We start from the raw sequence: 14,801 nt of genomic DNA, 5'->3' as shown, positions 1-14,801 counted from the left end.
TGTCATAGCAGAAAATCAGGCTTCACGTCAGCCACCACTGCAACAGTCCATTGTCAGATATTTAGGCCCAGCACCCAGGCAGAGGAGAGAGGTCCCGTAACAGAGGATCTGGCTTCATGTCAGCAGAGAATTAGTCTGCATGTCATAGCAGAGAATCAGGCTTCACGTCACCAAACATTGGAACAGTCCATTGGCATATATTTAGGCCCTGGCACCCAGACAGAGGAGAGGTTCATTCAACTTTGGGTAGCCTCGCAATATAATGGTAAAATGAAAATAAAAATAGGATTAAATGAGGAAGTGCCCTGGAGTCCAATAATATATGGTTAAGGGGAGGTAGTTAATGTCTAATCTGGACAAGGGACGGACAGGTCCTGTGGGATCCATGCCTGGTTCATTTTTATGAACGTCAGCTTGTCCACATTGGCTGTAGACAGGCGGCTGCGTTTGTCTGTAATGACGCCCCCTGCCGTGCTGAATACACGTTCAGACAAAACGCTGGCCGCCGGGCAGGCCAGCACCTCCAAGGCATAAAAGGCTAGCTCTGGCCACGTGGACAATTTAGAGACCCAGAAGTTGAATGGGGCCGAACCATCAGTCAGTACGTGGAGGGGTGTGCACACGTACTGTTCCACCATGTTAGTGAAATGTTGCCTCCTGCTAACACGTTGCGTATCAGGTGGTGGTGCAGTTAGCTGTGGCGTGTTGACAAAAGTTTTCCACATCTCTGCCATGCTAACCCTGCCCTCAGAGGAGCTGGCCGTGACACAGCTGCCTTGGCGACCTCTTGCTCCTCCTCTGCCTTGGCCTTGGGCTTCCACTTGTTCCCCTGTGACATTTGGGAATGCTCTCAGTAGCGCGTCTACCAACGTGCGCTTGTACTCGCGCATCTTCCTATCACGCTCCAGTGTAGGAAGTAAGGTGGGTACATTGTCTTTGTAGCGTGGATCCAGCAGGGTGGCAACCCAGTAGTCCGCACAGGTTAAAATGTGGGCAACTCTGCTGTCGTTGCACAGGCACTGCAGCATGTAGTCGCTCATGTGTGCCAGGCTGCCCAGGGGTAAGGACAAGCTGTCCTCTGTGGGAGGCGTATCGTCATCGTCCTGCCTTTCCCCCCAGCCACGCACCAGTGATGGACCCGAGCTGCGTTGGGTGCCACCCTGCTGTGACCATGCTTCATCCTCATCCTCCTCCACCTCCTCCTCATCCTCGTCCTCCTCGTCCTCCAGTAGTGGGCCCTGGCTGGCCACATTTGTACCTGGCCTCTGCTGTTGCCAAAAACCTCCCTCTGAGTCACTTCGAAGAGACTGGCCTGAAAGTGCTAAAAATGACCCCTCTTCCTCCTCCTCCTCCTCCTCCTGGGCCACCTCCTCTTCCATCATCACCCTAAGTGTTTTCTCAAGGAGACATAGAAGTGGTATTGTAACGCTGATAACGGCGTCATCGCCACTGGCCATGTTGGTGGAGTACTCTAAACAGCGCAACAGGGCACACAGGTCTCGCATGGAGGCCCAGTCATTGGTGGTGAAGTGGTGCTGTTCTGTAGTGCGACTGACCCGTGTGTGCTGCAGCTGAAACTCCACTATGGCCTGCTGCTGCTCGCACAGTCTGTCCAGCATGTGCAAGGTGGAGTTCCACCTGGTGGGCACGTCGCATATGAGGCGGTGAGCGGGAAGGCCGAAGTTACGCTGTAGCGCAGACAGGCGAGCAGCAGCAGGATGTGAACGCCGGAAGCGCGAACAGACGGCCCGCACTTTATGCAGCAGCTCTGACATGTTGGGGTAGTTGTGAATGAACTTCTGCACCACCAAATTCACCACATGCGCCAAGCAAGGGATGTGCGTCAAATTGGCTAGTCCCAGAGCTGCAACGAGATTTCGCCCATTATCACACACCACCAGGCCGGGCTTGAGGCTCACCGGCAGCAACCACTCGTCGGTCTGTTGTTCTATACCCCGCCACAACTCCTGTGCGGTGTGGGGCCTGTCCCCCAAACATATGAGTTTCAGAATGGCCTGCTGATGTTTACCCCGGGCTGTGCTGAAGTTGGTGGTGAAGGTGTGTGGCTGACTGGATGAGCAGGTGGAAGAAGAGGAGGAGGAAGCCGAGAAGGAGGAGGTGGCAACAGGAGGCAAAGAATGTTGCCCTGCGATCCTTGGCGGCGGAAGGACGTGCGCCAAACAGCTCTCCGCCTGGGGCCCAGCTGCCACTACATTTACCCAGTGTGCAGTTAGGGAGATATAGCGTCCCTGGCCGTGCTTACTGGTCCACGTATCTGTGGTTAGGTGGACCTTGCTACAGATGGTGTTGCGCAGTGCACACTTGATTTTATCGGATACTTGGTTGTGCAGGGAAGGCACGGCTCTCTTGGAGAAGTAGTGGCGGCTGGGAACAACATACTGTGGGACAGCAAGCGACATGCGCTGTTTGAAGCTGTCTGTGTCCACCAGCCTAAATGACAGCATTTCATAGGCCAGTAGTTTAGAAATGCTGGCATTCAGGGCCAGGGATCGAGGGTGGCTAGGTGGGAATTTACGCTTTCTCTCAAATGTTTGTGAGATGGAGAGCTGAACGCTGGCGTGTGACATGGTTGAGACGCTTGGTGACGGAGGTGGTGGTGGTGTTGGTGGTACATCCCCTGTTTGCTGGGCGGCAGGTGCCAACGTTCCTCCAGAGGCGGAGGAAGAGGCCGAGGCGGCAGCAGCAGAAGAGGCCGAGGCGGCAGCAGCAGAAGAGGTAGCAGGGGGAGCCTGAGTGACTTCCTTGGTTTTAAGGTGTTTACTCCACTGCAGTTCATGCTTTGCATGCAGGTGCCTGGTCATGCAGGTTGTGCTCAGGTTCAGAACGTTAATGCCTCGCTTCAGGCTCTGATGGCACAGCGTGCAAACCACTCGGGTCTTGTCGTCAGCACATTGTTTGAAGAAGTGCCATGCCAGGGAACTCCTTGAAGCTGCCTTTGGGGTGCTCAGTCCCAGATGGCGGCGGTCAGTAGCAGGCGGAGTCTCTTGGCGGCGGGTGTTCTGCTTTTGCCCACTGCTCCCTCTTTTGCTACGCTGTTGGCTCGGTCTCACCACTGCCTCTTCCTCCGAACTGTGAAAGTCAGTGGCACGACCTTCATTCCATGTGGGGTCTAGGACCTCATCGTCCCCTGCATCGTCTTCCACCCAGTCTTGATCCCTGACCTCCTGTTCAGTCTGCACACTGCAGAAAGACGCAGCAGTTGGCACCTGTGTTTCGTCATCATCAGAGACATGCTGAGGTGGTATTCCCATGTCCTCATCATCAGGAAACATAAGTGGTTGTGCGTCAGTGCAGTCTATGTCTTCCACCGCTGGGGAAGGGCTAGGTGGATGCCCTTGGGAAACCCTGCCAGCAGAGTCTTCAAACAGCATAAGAGACTGCTGCATAACTTGAGGCTCAGACAGTTTCCCTGATATGCATGGGGGTGATGTGACAGACTGATGGGGTTGGTTTTCAGGCGCCATCTGTGCGCTTTCTGCAGAAGACTGGGTGGGAGATAATGTGAACGTGCTGGATCCACTGTCGGCCACCCAATTGACTAATGCCTGTACCTGCTCAGGCCTTACCATCCTTAGAACGGCATTGGGCCCCACCATATATCGCTGTAAATTCTGGCGGCTACTGGGACCTGAGGTAGTTGGTACACTAGGACGTGTGGATGTGGCAGAACGGCCACGTCCTCTCCCAGCACCAGAGGGTCCACTAACACCACCACGACCATGTCCACGTCCGCGTCCCTTACTAGATGTTTTCCTCATTGTTATGGTTCACCACAACAACAAAAATATTATTTGGCCCAATGTATTGTATTCAAATTCAGCTGAATATAAATTTGAGGCCTAGTATTTAGGCGCTGGGTGACCGGTATGGATTTAGTGACAGAATTAGACTTGGAAATGCACAGTAGCGTGTGTGTGAAGTTATTCTGAATGACCCTATGTGCACCTTGAATATTATATACCCTTTTAGGGATAGATTTCAAATAGCTCTGATATAGCAGAAACCACTAAATTATGAAATTGCTAAATTGGGAATTGTATTTCAACCCTGAACAAAAAATGTGCTTTAACGGACACTAAATAACTTGCCCAGCCACAACAGTACAGCGGTAACGACAGATTTAGCGGGATATAAATTTGAGGCCTAGTATTTAGGCGCTGGGTGACCGGTATGGATTTACTAACAGAATTAGACTTGGAAATGCACAGTAGCGTGTGTGTGAAGTTATTCTGAATGACCCTATGTGCACCTTGAATATTATATACCCTTTTAGGGATAGATTTCAAATAGCTCTGATATAGCAGAAACCACTAAATTATGAAATTGCTAAATTGGGAATTGTATTTCAACCCTGAACAAAAAATGTGCTTTAACGGACACTAAATAACTTGCCCAGCCACAACAGTACAGCGGTAACGACAGATTTAGCGGGATATAAATTTGAGGCCTAGTATTTAGGCGCTGGGTGACCGGTATGGATTTACTAACAGAATTAGACTTGGAAATGCACAGCAGCGTGTGTGTGAAGTTATTCTGAATGACCCTATGTGCACCTTGAATATTATATACCCTTTTAGGGATAGATTTCAAATAGCTCTGATATAGCAGAAACCACTAAATTATGAAATTGCTAAATTGGGAATTGTATTTCAACCCAGAACAAAAAATGTGCTTTGACGGACACTAAATAACTTGCCCATCCACAACAGAACAGCGGTAACGACAGATTTAGCGGGATATAAATTTGAGGCCTAGTATTTAGGCGCTGGGTGACCGGTATGGATTTAGTGACAGAATTAGACTTGGAAATGCACAATAGCGTGTGTGTGAAGTTATTCTGAATGACCCTATGTGCACCTTGAATATTATATACCCTTTTAGGGATAGATTTCAAATAGCTCTGATATAGCAGAAACCACTAAATTATGAAATTGCTAAATTGGGAATTGTATTTCAACCCAGAACAAAAAATGTGCTTTGACGGACACTAAATAACTTGCCCATCCACAACAGGACAGCGGTAACGACAGATTTAGCGGGATATAAATTTGAGGCCTAGTATTTAGGCGCTGGGTGACCGGTATGGATTTAGTGACAGAATTAGACTTGGAAATGCACAGTAGCGTGTGTGTGAAGTTATTCTGAATGACCCTATGTGCACCTTGAATATTATATACCCTTTTAGGGATAGATTTCAAATAGCTCTGATATAGCAGAAACCACTAAATTATGAAATTGCTAAATTGGGAATTGTATTTCAACCCAGAACAAAAAATGTGCTTTGACGGACACTAAATAACTTGCCCATCCACAACAGAACAGCGGTAACGACAGATTTAGCGGGATATAAATTTGAGGCCTAGTATTTAGGCGCTGGGTGACCGGTATGGATTTAGTGACAGAATTAGACTTGGAAATGCACAATAGCGTGTGTGTGAAGTTATTCTGAATGACCCTATGTGCACCTTGAATATTATATACCCTTTTAGGGATAGATTTCAAATAGCTCTGATATAGCAGAAACCACTAAATTATGAAATTGCTAAATTGGGAATTGTATTTCAACCCAGAACAAAAAATGTGCTTTGACGGACACTAAATAACTTGCCCATCCACAACAGGACAGCGGTAACGACAGATTTAGCGGGATATAAATTTGAGGCCTAGTATTTAGGCGCTGGGTGACCGGTATGGATTTAGTGACAGAATTAGACTTGGAAATGCACAGTAGCGTGTGTGTGAAGTTATTCTGAATGACCCTATGTGCACCTTGAATATTATATACCCTTTTAGGGATAGATTTCAAATAGCTCTGATATAGCAGAAACCACTAAATTATGAAATTGCTAAATTGGGAATTGTATTTCAACCCAGAACAAAAAATGTGCTTTGACGGACACTAAATAACTTGCCCATCCACAACAGGACAGCGGTAACGACAGATTTAGCGGGATATAAATTTGAGGCCTAGTATTTAGGCGCTGGGTGACCGGTATGGATTTAGTGACAGAATTAGACTTGGAAATGCACAGTAGCGTGTGTGTGAAGTTATTCTGAATGACCCTATGTGCACCTTGAATATTATATACCCTTTTAGGGATATATTTCAAATAGCTCTGATATAGCAGAAACCACTAAATTATGAAATTGCTAAATTGGGAATTGTATTTCAACCCTGAACAAAAAATGTGCTTTAACGGACACTAAATAACTTGCCCAGCCACAACAGTACAGCGGTAACGACAGATTTAGCGGGATATAAATTTGAGGCCTAGTATTTAGGCGCTGGGTGACCGGTATGGATTTACTAACAGAATTAGACTTGGAAATGCACAGTAGCGTGTGTGTGAAGTTATTCTGAATGACCCTATGTGCACCTTGAATATTATATACCCTTTTAGGGATAGATTTCAAATAGCTCTGATATAGCAGAAACCACTAAATTATGAAATTGCTAAATTGGGAATTGTATTTCAACCCTGAACAAAAAATGTGCTTTAACGGACACTAAATAACTTGCCCAGCCACAACAGTACAGCGGTAACGACAGATTTAGCGGGATATAAATTTGAGGCCTAGTATTTAGGCGCTGGGTGACCGGTATGGATTTACTAACAGAATTAGACTTGGAAATGCACAGTAGCGTGTGTGTGAAGTTATTCTGAATGACCCTATGTGCACCTTGAATATTATATACCCTTTTAGGGATAGATTTCAAATAGCTCTGATATAGCAGAAACCACTAAATTATGAAATTGCTAAATTGGGAATTGTATTTCAACCCAGAACAAAAAATGTGCTTTGACGGACACTAAATAACTTGCCCATCCACAACAGAACAGCGGTAACGACAGATTTAGCGGGATATAAATTTGAGGCCTAGTATTTAGGCGCTGGGTGACCGGTATGGATTTAGTGACAGAATTAGACTTGGAAATGCACAATAGCGTGTGTGTGAAGTTATTCTGAATGACCCTATGTGCACCTTGAATATTATATACCCTTTTAGGGATAGATTTCAAATAGCTCTGATATAGCAGAAACCACTAAATTATGAAATTGCTAAATTGGGAATTGTATTTCAACCCAGAACAAAAAATGTGCTTTGACGGACACTAAATAACTTGCCCATCCACAACAGGACAGCGGTAACGACAGATTTAGCGGGATATAAATTTGAGGCCTAGTATTTAGGCGCTGGGTGACCGGTATGGATTTAGTGACAGAATTAGACTTGGAAATGCACAGTAGCGTGTGTGTGAAGTTATTCTGAATGACCCTATGTGCACCTTGAATATTATATACCCTTTTAGGGATAGATTTCAAATAGCTCTGATATAGCAGAAACCACTAAATTATGAAATTGCTAAATTGGGAATTGTATTTCAACCCAGAACAAAAAATGTGCTTTGACGGACACTAAATAACTTGCCCATCCACAACAGGACAGCGGTAACGACAGATTTAGCGGGATATAAATTTGAGGCCTAGTATTTAGGCGCTGGGTGACCGGTATGGATTTAGTGACAGAATTAGACTTGGAAATGCACAGTAGCGTGTGTGTGAAGTTATTCTGAATGACCCTATGTGCACCTTGAATATTATATACCCTTTTAGGGATAGATTTCAAATAGCTCTGATATAGCAGAAACCACTAAATTATGAAATTGCTAAATTGGGAATTGTATTTCAACCCAGAACAAAAAATGTGCTTTGACGGACACTAAATAACTTGCCCATCCACAACAGGACAGCGGTAACGACAGATTTAGCGGGATATAAATTTGAGGCCTAGTATTTAGGCACTGGGTGACCGGTATGGATTTAGTGACAGAATTAGACTTGGAAATGCACAGTAGCGTGTGTGTGAAGTTATTCTGAATGACCCTATGTGCACCTTGAATATTATATACCCTTTTAGGGATATATTTCAAATAGCTCTGATATAGCAGAAACCACTAAATTATGAAATTGCTAAATTGGGAATTGTATTTCAACCCTGAACAAAAAATGTGCTTTAACGGACACTAAATAACTTGCCCAGCCACAACAGTACAGCGGTAACGACAGATTTAGCGGGATATAAATTTGAGGCCTAGTATTTAGGCGCTGGGTGACCGGTATGGATTTACTAACAGAATTAGACTTGGAAATGCACAGTAGCGTGTGTGTGAAGTTATTCTGAATGACCCTATGTGCACCTTGAATATTATATACCCTTTTAGGGATAGATTTCAAATAGCTCTGATATAGCAGAAACCACTAAATTATGAAATTGCTAAATTGGGAATTGTATTTCAACCCTGAACAAAAAATGTGCTTTGACGGACACTAAATAACTTGCCCAGCCACAACAGTACAGCGGTAACGACAGATTTAGCGGGATATAAATTTGAGGCCTAGTATTTAGGCACTGGGTGACCGGTATGGATTTAGTGACAGAATTAGACTGGGATATGGCCAAAAAATAACCACACTATTGCTGGTTAAATGCACTTGGTGACGGGCGCAGCTTGCCCCTGATGTAGTATATGGCCAAAAAATGAACAGACTATTGCTGGTTAAATGCACTTGGTGTGACAGCTTGACCAACCACACTACTGAGGGTTAAATGCACTTGGTGACGGGCGCAGCTTGCCCCTGATTTAGTATATGGCCAAAAAATTAACAGACTATTGCTGGTTAAATGCACTTGGTGTGACAGCTTCACCCTGATGTAGGCTTTAGACAAAAAACAACCACACCATTGAGGGTTAAATGCACTTGGTGACAGGCGCAGCTTGCCCCTGATGTAGTATATGGCCAAAAAATAAACAGACTATTGCTGGTTAAATGCACTTGGTGTGACAGCTTCACCCTGATGTAGTCTTTAGCCAAAAAACAACCACACCATTGAGGGTTAAATGCACTTGGTCGCAGCTTGGATGCATTTGGTCGCAGCACCGCACAAGACACAAAATGGCCGCCGATCACCCCAGAAAAAAGTGACTGACAAACGGTCTGGGCAGCCTAAAAACAGTGAGCAATTGAATTTCAGCAGCTCAATGATGCACAGCTGCAGATCGATCGATTAATCAAGTCCTTTGGAGGAGTTAATCTGCCTAATCTCGCCCTACTGTCGCAGCCGCAACCTCTCCCTACGCTAATCAGAGCAGAGTGACGGGCGGCGCTATGTGACTCCAGCTTAAATAGAGGCTGGGTCACATGGTGCTCTGGCCAATCACAGCCATGCCAATAGTAGGCATGGCTGTGACGGCCTCTTGGGGCAAGTAGTATGACGCTTGTTGATTGGCTGCTTTGCAGCCTTTCAAAAAGCGCCAAGAAAGCGTCACAAAAGCGCCAAGAAAGCGACGAACACCGAACCCGAACCCGGACTTTTACGAAAATGTCCGGGTTTGGGTCCGTGTCACGGACACCCCAAAATTCGGTACGAACCCGAACTATACAGTTCGAGTTTGCTCATCCCTACTCACCAGCAGACCCTCCCCCATAATGTTTTAGATGGTCAGATCAGCAGATTTGGTGCCCCACTTTTGATTTTGCCCAGGGCCACATTTTGTCTAAAACAGGCTCTGCCTAGCATCTGTGTATTTATTTTAAATTCATAAAAGTACGTCCATTCATAGTTACTTTTAGGGTGAATTTGCAGTCGGATACTACCAGTTTTGGGGGGTGTTTACTTTAAATATATAAAAGTACATCCAGTACCTGTCACTGGGCCACTGTGTTGACTCCTCATGCTGTTGCTACTCTCACCACTCTGTAATTGGGCCACTGTGTTGTCTCCTCCACAGTGTGGATCCATGATGAGTCTACCTTAGGCCTCTTGCACACGAACGTGTGCTGCCCGTGCCCATGCTGCGAATCGCAAATTGCGGTCCGCAATGCACGGCACCGACCGTGGGCCAGCCGCATGCAGATCGCGAACCCATTCACTTGAATGGGGTCCGCGATCCGTCCTTTCTGCAAAAAGATAGGACAAGTTCTATCTTTTTGCGGAACGGAAGCACAGAACAGAACCCCACTAAAGCAATCCGTAGTGCTTCATTTCCGTGGTTCCGTTCTGCACTGCATCTCCTTATTTGCGGACCCATTCAAGTGAATAAGTCCGCATCAGTGATGCGGATTGCAGCACGGCCGGGGTCCCATGTATTGCGGACCCGCAGTACGGCCATGGGACACACACGGTCGTGTGCAAGAGGCCTTATTCAAGGGAGTCTTTCACCTAATCTGAGCATTTTAGACCGCTCAGATCAGGTTATAGACTCTTTGACCCTCATTACAATCGTACCTTTCTCTTCTGTGTCCATCGTCCAGATAATGAAAATAACACTTTTTAAACTTATGCAAATGATCTTCTGAAGGTGCCCAGGGGCGGCGTTACTGGGCGATATGCCCAGAAAAGCACACCTCCAGCCGGCGGACGTCACGAACGGCACCAGAGGACGGCGGACTGGGAACTGGCCCGCACCTGCGCACTACTCTGCCCATTATGGGCAGAGGAACATCCCTGCATATTGCGCATGCGCCGGCCGGCTGTCTTTAGTTGGCATAAGTTTAAAAAAGTGTTATTTTCATTATCTGGATGAGGGACACAGAAGAGAAAGGTACGATTGTAATGAGGGTCAAAGAGTCTATAACCTGATCTGAGAGGTCTAAATCGCTCAGATTAGGTGAAAGACTCCCTTTCAGTATACTATTTGGTGCTGGAGCACACAGCTTTGTTGCAAGGTATTTGTTTTTTGCCCCGTGCACCTTTGGATTTATTTACCAATTATGATTAGTACAAACTGACTAAAAAGACTGAAAAAAATTCCCACTATTGTGTCTTCTAATGATTTTGTCACCATGTAGAACAGTATTTTCAGTTACTGTTCTAAAAAGCTTATGCCACCAATTACTATGAGCAAAATAAGTTGGAGTCTTTACAATCAGAAATCAGTCTAATGAACTCTGAATTGAAACAGTTTAACAACTTGCCAACATACAACAAAACAATGGATATCACAGAGGTGATAAAAATGCAAATATGAAAAGGATGTCTATGATTAATAACAATATCAAGTTTATAAATGAGGCAGGAAATCACAAACACCGCGACCACCTAAACCTATTTTAAAGAACAGGAAAAGCAAACAACATCATCATAAGTCACGTTCGTCAGTTCTTCTGACATTGATACATCTCATAAGGCCTCAGAGGACTTTGGCTTTCCGTTTCCTTTTCCTTTTTTATAAATCTTTTTATTGAATAAAATATATACAACTTTAACATTGTTAACAAAGTTCGTTGTACAACTCCCGAAGAAACAGGAGAGCAAGGATACAATCAGACAGTAGAATATATTCCTGACAAAAGTGTTTTTAGCGATAGTACAAAGAGAGCAACATCTTGTATGGTTACTAGATTACAAAGTACTCATTGGCTATTATAATCTTGAGTATTGAGCAGATAAGTATCGTAGTGAAAGGTTCAAGTTTACAAGGGTAGATGGATTGGAGGGGGGGGGGGAAGGGGGAGAAGGCGATACTAGGGACCGAGGTCCCCGGGATTACTCAAGCCAGATTGTTGCTTCCCCAGTGTTGTTCAAAAATGTTTCCACTGGTACCAAAGCCTACTGAATTTCTCGTGTTTCCTGTTGGCCAAGCTCGCCATTTCCTCTAGTCTATAGATCTGGTCAAGTTTATCAAACCATTGATTGAGTGTTAGTGGATTAGAGCTTAGCCAATTAAGAGGAATCAGTAGGCGTGCTGTTTGTACCATAATACTGCTTCAGATGTTCATTTTATATGTGTACCACATATCAGGTTGATTTTTGTTTCTACCTCTTGCCAGAACCCTTGTAAGGCATTGCAGGACCAAAAAATGTGGAGGAGATTGCCAGACTCTTGGTGGCATCTCCAGCATCTATCATCTTGTAATAGGCCTATCTAAAACAGTTTCTTTGGGAAGTTGTATCATCTTGTCAGCACTTAAAGGAGTGTTCCTGTGTGCGAACACACCTAGAGAACCCATGGGATTGGAGTCGGATTGTTATGATCTCTGGGTCAGTGAACATCCTATTCAGCTCCTTTTTCCATTCTCCTATGTAAGCTGGGCGATGAGATTGCTTTAGTGAGAGCAGTGTATTATATAGTAAAGAAATCCATCTAGGATGGGTATTAGATGGGTTCACAGCTTTTTCTAGCCACGTGGGATCTCAATTTTTACCTCCCTCAAGAAAAATCTTCTGGAGGGAGTGCAAAAATTCTTGGGTTTCCAGGAAATCCCCTGATGGTAATTTAGATGAGCAGTATTGCAGGATGTTATTTTTTGCGCCTATTTTATCTAGGGGCTTCATAACTAATTTATCTTTGAACTAGGAGCTCGAGAGCGAGAGGGGAGGACATAATAAGGGATTAGTTGGCAAGGTAAAAAGATTGGGAGGTTAGACAATATAGGGGACTTTCCTTGTAGGGATTAAAAGGTGTGATAGACACCTTTTGTTAGGCCTGAGATTGCACTTTTGGGTTTGGTCAGACCCCATAGACTCGCCATCTGCTGGTTTGACAGTTCAGCCTTCTCTATGTCTACACCCAGGACCTCACTTCCCTTTATACACAGAGATACCCACCTCCTAATCTGAATGGCTTCATAATATGTCCTTACGTCCGGTAGGCCAAAGCCACCAAGAGAGCGTGGGAGGATGAGCTTATCATAAGATAGTCTGGGTTTCTTTTTTTGCCATAGAAAGGAGGAAAAGATGGATGTGACCATGCGGAAGAACAGCCCGCCCAGGAAAGCAGGGACCATCTGGAGCATATATGTAAACTTGGGTAGCATATATGTGCGCAGTAAGTTCTTTCATCCCATCCATGAGAGAAAGGGGATGGACAATGAGGTTAACATCTTTTTAATCTCTCTGATCAAGGGAGGGTAGTTTGCACCATATAGGCCTGATATAGTCCTTAAAAGGACTTTTGGGTCTCTAACACCTTTCAACAGTAAACCCTGCATGAAAAAAAAACAAAAAACTATTCCTGCCGCTACACTATCTGTCCCTTCAGCTGCAGCTCTTCCTGACTAAGGCCTCATGCTCACGACAGTATTTTTTTGCGGTCCACAAAAAGGGGTTCCGATGTTCCGTGATACGTGTCCGTTTTTGTTTCCGTGTGTCTTCCTTTGTTTTTGGAGGATCTCCAAACATGAAGGAAAGTAAAAAAATCTAAGTTTAGTTTAGGAAAAAAGTTTAGGAAAAAAACGGACGCGGACGCAGATGACAATCTTGTGTGCATCCGTGTTTTTTCACTGACCCATTGACTTGAATGGGTCCGCACACCGTGAAAAAAAAAGGACAGGTCTTATTTTTTTCACGGACTGGAAACACGGATCACGGACGCGGATGACAAACGGTGCATTAGCCGAGTTTTCCATTGAAAGTCAATGGGTCCGCAGAAAATCACAGAAAACGGAACAACGGACACGGGACACAACAACGGTCGTGTGCATGAGGCCTTAGACTGAGCTGAACCACGTGTCATCGGTGGTTCAGTCAATCAATGTAATGCCAGTACTTCCCCGCACGTTTATTGGCTGCGTCAAATTGGTGTTCGGACGAGCATGCTCGCCCAACACTAATAATTACTTTATTGGAATAAATGATATGCCAAGGCTTCTATTGCAATTTGTGGAATGGAGGAATATAATCTCACCACGTCACAGCTAAACCACTGATAGATTATAGAGGACCTCTTTGGAATCCCTCAAGAAACCAGGAATTTTTTTAGACAAGAGGCGGAAGCAAATGGTCCCTCTAGCCAAGTTCCAATTCTCTCACTAAAGGATCCCACCATTGAGACAATAAGTCTAAAAGGAGGTGTGAACCCTTTGTGAACCTTGGAAAGACCATATACTAGAGGGGTAATGAGCTCCTTAATTTGCATGTATTCTACTTGTAGCTGTAACAACCCTAATGCCTTGCACTCTGCAATTAATTGTGTCAATTCAGTTTGATGCACAGAAATAGGATTATTAGTAGGAAAAATTTCATAAACCTCTCGATCATTTAAAGGGAACCTGTCATCAACTTGATGCTGACGTCACTGAGGGCAGTATAAAGTAGTGACAGAAATGCTGATGTCAGCGGTGTGTCACTCATGAGCTAAAAGTAGGTGGTTGCCAAGAACCAGCATCATAATCATTGCAGCGCAGGCCTTGAAAAGAGTCAAATCTACTTGAGAAGAGTCATGGTTATTCATAATCTCCTGCTCTCTCGCCCATCTGCTGGTGATTGGCAGTTCTCTCCTAGAGAGAAAGGGAGGAAACTAACTAGAAGACTGTCAGTGAGCAGGTGGGCAGGAGAGCAGGGATTCATGAATAACCAGGACTCTTCTCAGGTGGCCGTGTCTCTTTTCCAGGCCCGGTCTGCGACGATTGTGATGTTGGTTCTTGGCAACCACTTACTTTTACCTTATAAATGACAGACCCCTGAAATCATCTCACCTGTCTCTACTTTATACTGCCGTTAGTATGGGCAGCATAAAGTTGATGACAGGTTCCCTTTAACAAATACATGTCCTTGTCTATAGTCCATCAAGTGCGATTCCTCTGTGGCCTGAGGAACCGCACTAGAGCAAAATGGCCGTTGGCGCTTATTACCTGTGTGGCGTCTCTGATGCCCGCCTATGCCGTATAACTACCTTATTTATTAAATAAAGGAAGACTTCTGAACTTCAATGGTGAGTGCCGTCTGCATTTCACTTGATGGACTGTGTTTGAGGCAGAGCACCACCAGTAGTTCA

This window comes from Bufo gargarizans, chromosome 6 (assembly GCF_014858855.1).
Source record: "Bufo gargarizans isolate SCDJY-AF-19 chromosome 6, ASM1485885v1, whole genome shotgun sequence".
Taxonomy (NCBI): Eukaryota; Metazoa; Chordata; class Amphibia; order Anura; family Bufonidae; genus Bufo; species Bufo gargarizans.
Note: the sequence above shows the minus strand (reverse complement) of the source record.